Source organism: Cryptomeria japonica, chromosome 9, assembly GCF_030272615.1.
Source record: "Cryptomeria japonica chromosome 9, Sugi_1.0, whole genome shotgun sequence".
Lineage (NCBI taxonomy): Eukaryota > Viridiplantae > Streptophyta > Pinopsida > Cupressales > Cupressaceae > Cryptomeria > Cryptomeria japonica.
In genome coordinates this window covers 40,795,231-40,806,210 of record NC_081413.1, presented here as the reverse complement: position 1 = coordinate 40,806,210, position 10,980 = coordinate 40,795,231, and positions in this window count along the sequence as shown.

Sequence of the window (10,980 nt, the reverse complement as noted above, 5' to 3'; positions counted from 1 at the left end):
AGCAACATTGTATACCGTTAAAACTATCAAATATATCCAATACAAACAAATAGGCTTGCCAAAAGCCATATGGACTTAGAATTTCACATATTTATAGAACAAAACATATGTTCAAAATTTCTATAAAGGCATACAACATGATATCCAATAAAGTCAAATAGGGGCTTGCCAAAAGCCATATGGACATAGAATGTCACATATTCATAATACAAAACATATGTTCAAATTTTCCATATAGGCATACAACATGGTATCCAATAAAGTCAAATAGGAGCTTGCCAAAAGCCACATGGAGATAGAATGTCACATATTCTTGATACAAAACATATGTTCAAAATTTCCATATTGGCATAAAACATAGGACCCTATTCTATTAATTTCCCTCTAGGGGAAAGAAACAGATCACAAGATATCTTTGCCTTTCAAGGGGATGGAGATGTATATGATGCAGGTGTCTTTTGAGTACATCCACTCGACCTCCTCTCTAGACTTTTTTGTAACTCCACTTGATACAATGAAAAGAATGATGTTAGCATATACAAAAATTGAATTTTAGAATGACATATAATAGAATAGTCACTTACCGCATACAAATAATCATGATGTTCATCCACAACAGGTGCATGTTCATGATCTAGAGTGACAAGTCCCTCCTGTAAGCATCACAATATAAATTAAACTAAATACAAGTGTCATTAAAATTTTCAATAACATATTATTATGATATTAAATGTAATGCTAAATTTACTAAATTTACAAATATGTCTCATACTTATGTTAAAGCAGTTGAACTTGCTATTGCTATAGCAACACCATGCTCCATTGATGCGCGAACAGTAGGAGGAGTCTCTGATGTCAACATCTGAAAATTAAACAAAGTATATTGATTAATCGCCAAAACTATCTATATTATTTAATAACATTAAAGATAAATTGTTTACCTAGGTGAAAGATTGTCGATGAAATACACTACGAGGTGTTGATGTTGAAGCTCTAGCATCAAACTATTTGACATCCAAAATGAGTAATTAGAAAATCATTCACATAAGGTTCAACTATCTACATATAATAATTATATTTCTTCACTCGTTGTATACCTGTGGAGTTGACGAAGTAGTGGAAAAGGGTGCCACAGGAATGTTGCTAGTATTGTAAACACTTTGACCCTTAATTTTTATCATAATAATTTACTAATTTAGATATATTCTCAAATTTATATATAAGATTTAATTAAGAAAATGAAATGAACTTGTAATGAAATTCACCTAGGTATCAATGCCAAATGTTTCATTCAACAAGGATTCTATCATGACAATGTTCTCTATAGCAAAATCCGCTCGTGCACATGCATTCTTAGAACTATTAGGATCATAAGTGCAAAGAGAACCACAAGATCGAAAAAAATGAGCTGGAACTCAATGCCTAGAAGAATCAACATCATCACTCACATCACCCTCTACTAGAGGCCTAGTATACTGTATAAGGGTCTGAGTGAGTGAGCTAATCGAGTCTAGAGTTTTGACCTCAACACTCTCCTTCACAATGGAAGGAATAATAAAATGCTCCACCATAGGTCTGGCCAAGGGTCTTGGTGGGAGATTTAGATCACGTTGTTCACCCTCTTTATCATGCGAGGAACCCCCACCTCTACCTTGGAAATCTTGAAAATCAAAATAGTTTGAGATCTCATTAAGGACAAACTCATAGTACAGTTTTCTCAAAAAGTATTGGGGTACCTCATGATTATTGCATGGGGGTTGATCAAATACCATCCACCACCTATCCCAAAAATTGTTCTTAATCACTTCATTATGACACCAATGAATAGGGAATCTCCTACATCTAGGGTGTAAAGGTTGATTCGTTCGGGGATCCATAAAAAGAGCACACAAGTCAAATTTATTAATTTTCTTTTTCTTCACTACCGCATATGATAATTTGTCAGCATAAAATTGCTTTTGTTCTTCCTTCTTACTAGACCAAAAATTTATTTGCCCACTCACAGATTTTATGTGAGATACAATAGATTGCAAAGAACTGGCAAGGTTTGTCCTATGGGAGTTTGTTCTAGTGGGATCTTTTAGCCTTGTGATTAAACCTTCAAGCTCTTTTTGGATATTTTCTATTTGACCTAATAGGTTTTCTTGTGTACCTATGGGATGTCTAGGGATTGTAGGAGGTTCTTGATGTGCTTCTTCTTCAATATGGTCTTCAGGAGGAGGTGATTGATGTGCTTCTTCTTCAATATGGTCTTCATGAGGAGGTGATTGAGTGTTTTCAATATTTTCTTGCCTAATCTCATTTCCTAATAATGAAAACAAATCAATAAACCTAGTTTAATCTTCAAATTAATAAAAAAATGACAATAAAAAAATAAAAATACATACCTCTTCGAGCTCTTCGATGGCGTGGTGGCATTTTGATGAGAGATGGACAACTTAGTGCTAAATATCAAGCTTTTACAAAGGGTGAGCACAAGAAAATGGCACCCAAAATTGCCAAAATGCGGGTTCGAAATGCAGAATGCATCCAAAATTCGAAGCAAGGTTTTTTAAAAGTTTAAAATGTGCATAAGGCGCACACCTTATAAGGCATGCATCTTATGTGCATTTTTCATTTTTTTTCAAGTGTGGCACCTTTTTGGTACCACAACTTCATGCACATACCCCATGCTAGAATGTAATTAGGTGAAATAAGGTAGACCTATTATGCAGACTATAGGTGAAGGGTTTATGTATAAAGCAGAACTATAAACCGGTACTAGATTTGGCATTGTAGATTCTTTTTTGAAGCAGTCCAAGACATTGGATTTATATAATCCATTTTGTAAGTCAGTGAGACTTCCCATTTTGTAATTGAACAGTGAGCTCTAGGCACTTGGCATTCCTGCATGTGCAGGCCATTATTGTAGCAGTAATATTCTCTTATTGGCGAGTAAGTGAATATTGTGGGTCGAAAATCCCACTGAGGTTTTTCCCACACCGGGTTTCCTCATTAAACTACTATGTTATGGTGTGTTTTTCATGTGGTTGCTGTTATCTCTGTTTATTGCATTATTTCTTGTTTACCGATACACAGTATTAATATGCTTTACATGTTTTAAGTTAAGAAAATCTTTTTACTGGTTAGATACTGATTCACCCCCCCCCCCTTTCAGTATCAATGGGAATCCTAACGATTGGTATCAGAGCATGGTCCTCTATTTTTAGAAGCCTAACAGCTTGAGGAAGATCTTGACACCGATAGAGATGGAAAACTTGATGAAGCAATTAGAAGCAGCTCTCTCAGACTATGATGCAGAAAAATTGAAAAATATAAAACTTGAAGATGACCTAAAAGTTGCACAGGATATTATTCAAGCACTTCAAGAAAATCTTACCATTGCAAGAAATAAGAGAAGAGAACTTTGTGAAAAGATGCAAAATGAGAATGATGAAAAGGAAACTCTTAGTGATATGTTAAATAAGCTGAAACAAGAAAACATGACAACAAAGAATGAGATGCAAGATATGACTATGAGAATTTATAAAGAAATTGAAGATAAGAAGAAGATTGAAGAAGATTTGACTAGAAGACTAAGTGATGCTGCAAATGAGAACACAAGACTTAGCTATGAAAATGATTTGTTGAAGACAGATCTGATGCATACACAGAATGACTCAAATGAACTTATGAGATAGAAAGAAATCTTGGTAAGAGAACTAGATACTGTGAATCAACATAAAGAAAAATTCAAGAAAACCTTAGAAGAACTTGGTGACTTGTTGAAGAATCAAAAACCTAATGGTGACACTTATGGACTTGGCTTTGAAGTTGGTGAACGCTCCGGTACTGAGAAAACATAGGATCATGGCAAACCGGTAAGACTCCTACTGCTTATAAATTTAATGGCAAATACTTTAACTGTAACAAGTATGGTCATAGAGAGAATCAGTGTAGATCTAGAAACTATCAGAATATCAATACCCCCACCAGTCAATGTTCAAAATGCAACAAAGTTGGTCATAATTTAGAAAATTGCATAATGAATGTAAGATGTTATGTTTGTGGAAGATTTGGACACTTGTTTAATCAATGCAGAACACAAACTAGCATAGAATATGGGAAAGCTATTCAAAAAAATAATGTGACTTGTTATGCTTGCAACAAGATTGGACATATTGCTAAATTTTGTAGAAGCAAGTCCTCAGTGGTAAATAACAAAAGTCCTAGTTTGAAAGGTAAAGAAAAGGTTGAAGAAGTTAAGTAGGAATTCTCAAAACAATGAATCAAGAAGTCAGAACTAAATGTTGATAGGAATACTCCTCCACCGACAGAATAGAGTAACACTCCACCAGCAAAAGACTCTTCATCTAACTGAAAAAGGAATTCCTTTGAGGGTTTGGCAATAAAATGTGAAACATGCTATTATTCCCACGGTTGATGGTGAGAAGTTGAAATTACTTCTATATTGATAGATAAGTTAACTGATTACTTAACTGGCAAGCATTAAATGTGGTGGTTGGAAAAATTAACATTATAAATTAGTGTTTTGGCTCCATTTTCCTTTCACCGAGCATTCAAACATTTGAAGAGCGTGAAAATTCATGAGAAAAGGCATTTCGAGCAAAGAAGTGAAGCAATTCAGCAAGCAATCATTCCTAAGGAAGATAAAGATATTTATAATCATGGCTTCTTCATCTGTTCCTAAATTCATAGAAAACCTTACTGTAGTCGAAGTGATTAAGCGCCCTAGACCCATATTTCAGTTAGTTCCTAAAATTGCCAAGAAAGATGATAATGTAGGTGCATTTTCTCGAATTCCCAAAGGAGTTGTTTTTGCAGAAGACCCTAGGATGTACATTCATTGTCACATAGAAGAATTAGGTGATGAAGGAATCAAGAGCATGTACAAATCAGTAATTTGTGATGATTTCGGTAATGTTAAACCTAAACACAAAATAGTTGAAACCCTAGGTTTCACTGAAATTCTCAGTATTCCGGATTTCCCTAAGGATGGTATAAGGATAGTTTTAAATAGGGTACATGGTGCATTCTTCTACTATGACAGGGTTACCTTCCACTAGTAACAGACCTGATAAGACAAAGAAGGTCTCAAATGACCTAGTGACTAACCTAACAGGTGCAATATCTGATAAGAGATCTTTAAGAGTAAATGATGTAACCAACATCAATGTCAGATTCATTAGCATGATCTTAGGCTACAAAACCACACATGCAAATAGGTTAAACTCAGTCTCTAGCCTATGTATAAAGAGTGCCTATGACATGATCAAAGATAATGCAAAAATAGATGTGTGTGAATGGTTGAAAGATGAACTAATTGACAATCTAGGAAAGATAAAGAAAGACAAAAAGGGGATATTTAGATTTGGAAACCTACTTGTCTGTTTAATGTTGCACATAACAAAACAAGTTACCAACATCGGTAACAAAAATCTTAGTTTTGATATACCAGTAGGCAAACAATTGTCTGATTTACTAAATAACATGGGAGAGAACAGAGAAAAGAACATCGATGATTATTTTTCAGGCATTAAAAGCCCAGATGAAGGCAAGAATCAGATTATCACAAGAAATTGTAAACAAGTACAAGGATGAAATTTGTTTTGTTGTTAAGAAGGATGAAATTTGGATGGAGGCAGTTATCCCAAGAACCATTTGGGTTACTGAAATGGGGTATGAAACTGATGATCACATAATTGAAACATATGCAAAAGCCCTCCTAGAAGCACCAAAGGAACCTAAAGAAGAGGTATTTGGTAGTGCTGAGACTATTGAAAATCATATTTAATCAAAGAAAAGGGTAAAGAAGGTTGAAGCAACCATTAGAAGAGGATCTAGACAAGCTAAATCTATTAAGGATGATGTACTAAAACAAAATGGTATTACTGAAGATGAGTTAGAAGCACTTCAACCTGAAACTCACCTTTCACCAGTTGCAACTTCTTCGAAAAGTGATATGTCACCTGCATTTAAAAGAGTTATGAGAAAAAGGGAACTGTCACCGGTATTTACACCTTCTCCTAGAAGAACCAGATAGAAACAATAGGCAGTAAGGCCCTTGGCTAGGAAAGTAACTCCAAAGAAGAAGTTGACCCCCAAGAAAAAGACTCAACAAACCATTGCTCCAATTGACAAACTTCTAAATGAAATAACAAAGGATGAAAAGCTGAAAAACACCAATAAAATATATGATTCATTATCAGTTAATGACAAGGAAAAAATTGAAAATAGTGTAATTCTACACTTGGACATTTACAAGAAATTTTTAATGCAAGTTATAGATGAATTACCTGCAGAACCATTTAAAAGACCTGAAGCTAGAAGGCAAGCTGTTGTAGAGCTTGATAAGAAAATAAAAATTGAAAAACTACTTGTTATTTATCCTGTCAACTCACCAAAAGAGATAGATGATCTGATCTCTGAGGCTAATCGGTCAGTATTTTCAACTACACACTGACATATAGCACTTATGGTTTGTAGAGTGAAGCAGGAAGAATATAGAAATCCTAAACCCATCAAAGTATACCAAAAAGATAAGGATAAGGGAAAAGGAAAGGTTGGTCGACCATCTAGCATAAAAATAACATATAATCTATCCCCACTGCCTTTGGATACTCCAACGGTAGTTACCACTGAAAATCATCTGGCTAGTGAGAGTATGGACATACCACAAGACGACACAAATCCCAATTCTGAGGTGTTATATATAGTTGACATTGACACTCAGAAAGTCAATATTTTAGTAGATAAGGATTCAACTGGGAAAACAAATATGGCTAGTGAGCCACCGGTAACGGATGGTACAGAAGGTAAATCAGCAGATGACAACACTGAGAAACAAATAGAGCATCAGGTTCACATAGAAATAGTGCCACCGGCAACAACTGAGCAATCCAAACCTTTGCTTAAAGAAATGGAAACACAAACTGACCTACCAGAGGTCACCACAAGCAAGGAAATTTCTCCCACCAGCGGGATACAGAGTGTTGACTCTTCAAATGCAGAATTCAGATCAACTAATGTGATAGAAGTTCTTCTGGATTATATCAAGAAGATAACAGAATGTAGCTCACAAGCATACAAAGCAATAGATGATACCATTTCAATTTTGAAAATGATAGCACCTAAATTTAATGTAGATAATAAAGATTCTTTGAGTCAACTTGACAATTTGTCTAAGTATATTACTGACAACACTATGACAATTGAACAAATAAAAGAGGAATCATTCAAGGAGAGATTAGAGAAGGAAAAACACAAATTATTTTTGGAAGAAATAAAGATGTGTACAAGACAATTTTTCAATCATTTGTCAACCCATCGGCAGTTACCGACACCGGCAATAGACTTCTACATTCACTGGTAGGCAATTCACCGACATCAGAAATAATGAATACCGACACTCAAGCCGACATGGAATAAACTTTTGTTTATTGTTTTATCTTTTGTAAAAGTCGATATGGTATATTTTAAAAGACTCATATATATCTATGAGATCTTATAGGTCATTTTGAATATGTATTTACCATGGGAAAAAGGATGATACATGAAAGTTCATATTTTTGTATAGTTGACAGTAAAGGTTTTGGTAATGGACTGAGCTTAAGCCGGTACTGAACCAGGCATAGTTGATGCTCATCTAAAGTAGTACATTGTATTGGATTTTGATAATCCATTTTGTAAGTCAGTGAGACTTTTGTTTTGTGATTGAGCAGTGATAGGCTGCTAGCCTTCCTGCATGTGCAGGCCCCTCATTGTAAGTAATATTTATTCATTGGCCAGTGAGTAAATATTGTGGGTCACAAATCCCACCAAGTTTTTTCCCATACTGGGTTCCCTCATTAAATATCTTGTTTTACGGTGTGTGTTCTATGTTGTCTCTATTGTTCTTATTTATTGTATTAATTATTATTTACCGGTACACTGTTTTAGGATGCAAAGATCTTAATAAGGTTAAATTTCTTACTAACTAGTTAGACACTGATTCACCCCCCCTCTCAGTGTCTTTGGGACTATCATTGATTCTAACAATTTGTATCAGAGCCTGGTCCTCTATTTTCAAAAGCCTAAAAACCTGAGGAAGATTCTGACACTAGTACAGATGGAGAACTCAAGGAAATAATTGCAAGGATCTCTTGTAGATTATGATGCTGAAAAAGTAAAGAACATCATATTGGAGGAAGAACTTAAAATTGCTCAAGAATTTGTTTTGGTACTTCAAAATAACCTAGTTATTGCAAAGAACAAAAGGAAAGAACTTCATATGTAGATGCAAAATGAGGATGATGAAAAAGAAACCCGTAGAGAACTTGAAAACAAGTTGAGACAAGAAAACAATACTATGAAGAATGAAATGTAAGATATGACTATGAGGTTTTGTAAAGACATTGAAGACAGAAAGAAAAATGAAGATGACTTGACTAGGAGACTCAATGATTCTGGAAATGAAAATCTAAGACTTAGTCATGAAAATGATATGTTGAAGACAGATCTGATTCACATGCAACATGATAAAACTGAGTTTATGAGTGTAGTCACATAAATCTGTCCACTTAATTAAATGAATACTTAGTATTTATTTGATTATTTAAACCATCAATTAATAATTAATTAAATTAATATTTAATTAATTCATCTTAACCCTATTCTCCTATTAATTAAATAAATTATTCAATTTATTTGATTTAATTCACTTAACCAAATTCAGACCATTAATTAAATAAATAAATCATATTTGTTTAATTAAATCTTCTCTCACATTTAAATAAATTAATATTTATTTAAAACCCCCAAAATCCCACCTCTCACATTTAAATAAATTAATATTTATTTAAATCCCCCAAAATCCCACCTCTCACATTTAAAATAAATAAATCATTTATTTAAATCACCTTTATCCTCCACCCACTTGTATTTTCCTACAAAAGCAAGTTGCACAACTATTTTAAATAAATTATTTATTTAAAATCCTATTTATCCTCACCCACTTGAAACCTTTAATGGTTTCCCTTAAAGTAGTCAAACTTGATGGCTTTAAAGTCTTCAAACTTGATGGCTTCCTTCTATAATCTTCTTAAGACTTTAATGGTTTTCCTTAAAGTCTTCAAGCCTTTAATGGTTTCCCTCAAAGTCTTCAAGCATTTTAATGCTTTATCTTCATTTTTCTCATTTAAATAAATTAATATTTATTTAAATATTTATCCAAATTCAACTTACACCATTTAATTGAAATAAATGATTTTATTTTAATTGAAAATACCAAAATTTCTCCCACTTGCATTTTCCTACAAAATCCACTTGTATGCCTAAACCCCTTCTAGATTCTTCTAAACCCTTCCTAATTAGCCTAATCCATCCCCTAAATATTGTCACATTCCTAAGCAAATTGGAGTCACTTCTCAAAGACTCCAAAGTCTTTGAAAAGCAATTAATGCTTTGTGTGTTCAACAAATTAACCCTCAAAGTCTTGGATAACCTTTGAAAGCTTCCAACCTTCAACCACTTAATCCCCAAAGTCTCCAATAACCATTAATGGTTACCTCAAACCCTCCCACATGGTTAAAACATTTGTTTTGACTCAACCTCTACCCAACCCAAGGGTCTCATCAAGCATTTAATGCTTTGACCATGATTATCTCTTAATCATTTGCACAAAGGTTTATCCTTGGATTAACTCTTAATCCAATGGGTAATCTTAATTTAGACTTGACCCTTACCTTCTAGATAACCATGAGGTCTTCTCAGGCCTTTAATGCCTCCAACCTCTTCTCTCAACCCAATCCTATGTTGACACTTGTCACCATTTTATTGGTGCCAATTGTGCACATGGATCCCCAACTTTCAAACTTGGCCCTTGATTAAACCATTCAATCTTAACCCTTCATTTCCCTATTTCTTCTATAAATAGAACCCTTCTCCTCAAGCAAAAGGAGAAGCATTTTAGAGTATTGTTGTTATACTGGCATTAGCATAGAGCTTTTTCATAGCATCACTATCTACTCTAGCATAGTATTTAGCTTTTCATTTCATATTTGAAGCTTAGTATTAAATCTCAATCCTCCATAAGCATCCATAGTGCAAAAAGCTGCTGAGAGCTACACTCATTTGGGACTTGGAGAGGAGAGGAACAAGGGAGGAGCAACTATGAGCATCTTGATTAGCTATTTCATTTTATGTTTATATGCTTTCTATTTCATGCTTAATATCTCTCTTGATATGCCTGTTTAGGATAATCTTTTGTTGCTAACACTAACGTTTGTTTCTTGTGCTCTTGTGTGTGTTGCTATCAAACAGATTTTCTAATCCTTTTTGCAGAGCATCATTTGGTGAACCCGACGTGAATCGAACACGCAAAAAGAGCAACTTTTTTTTTTAACCAATAACATGTTTGAATGTTGAAAATGTCACACAGGTTGCGCTTTTGACACTGTTTTGGTGCGTTTGACATTATTTTGGCGCTATTCACTCTGTTTCAGTGCTTTTCCCTTCTCTGTCTTTCCCTTTCTTTTAGTGCGTTTGTGTTAAATAGTGCCTCTGTTCAAACGCAGACTAGCGCTATTGTAACAAAACGTTGTACAAATCACCTTGTAACCAAAAAAAAAAAAAACCAAAAAAAAATAAAAAATTAGGCTTGTAGAAGCCCACCAAATAGGCGGATTTTACTAACTATTTTTCTCTTTTGTGCAGATTTAAATTAGATTAAAAAGTAGATTTATATTTTTTACTAACTTGTTTTTTGAAGTTGGTTTTAAAAATAAGTTCACTTTTTATTTTGGTTTAAAATTAACTTCACATTTCAAATTTGGGCTTTTAAAAAAGAATCACACATTTGTTTGGGGCTCTTAAAAAGAATTTCATTGTTCAAAGGTAAAAAGAACCACAAACTTATACAAAAACAACTTTATTTTTTTTGCAAGTTAGGAAACAAACTTCGTTTTGGTGCTTAAAATCAACAAGGCAAATTTTATTTCTTGC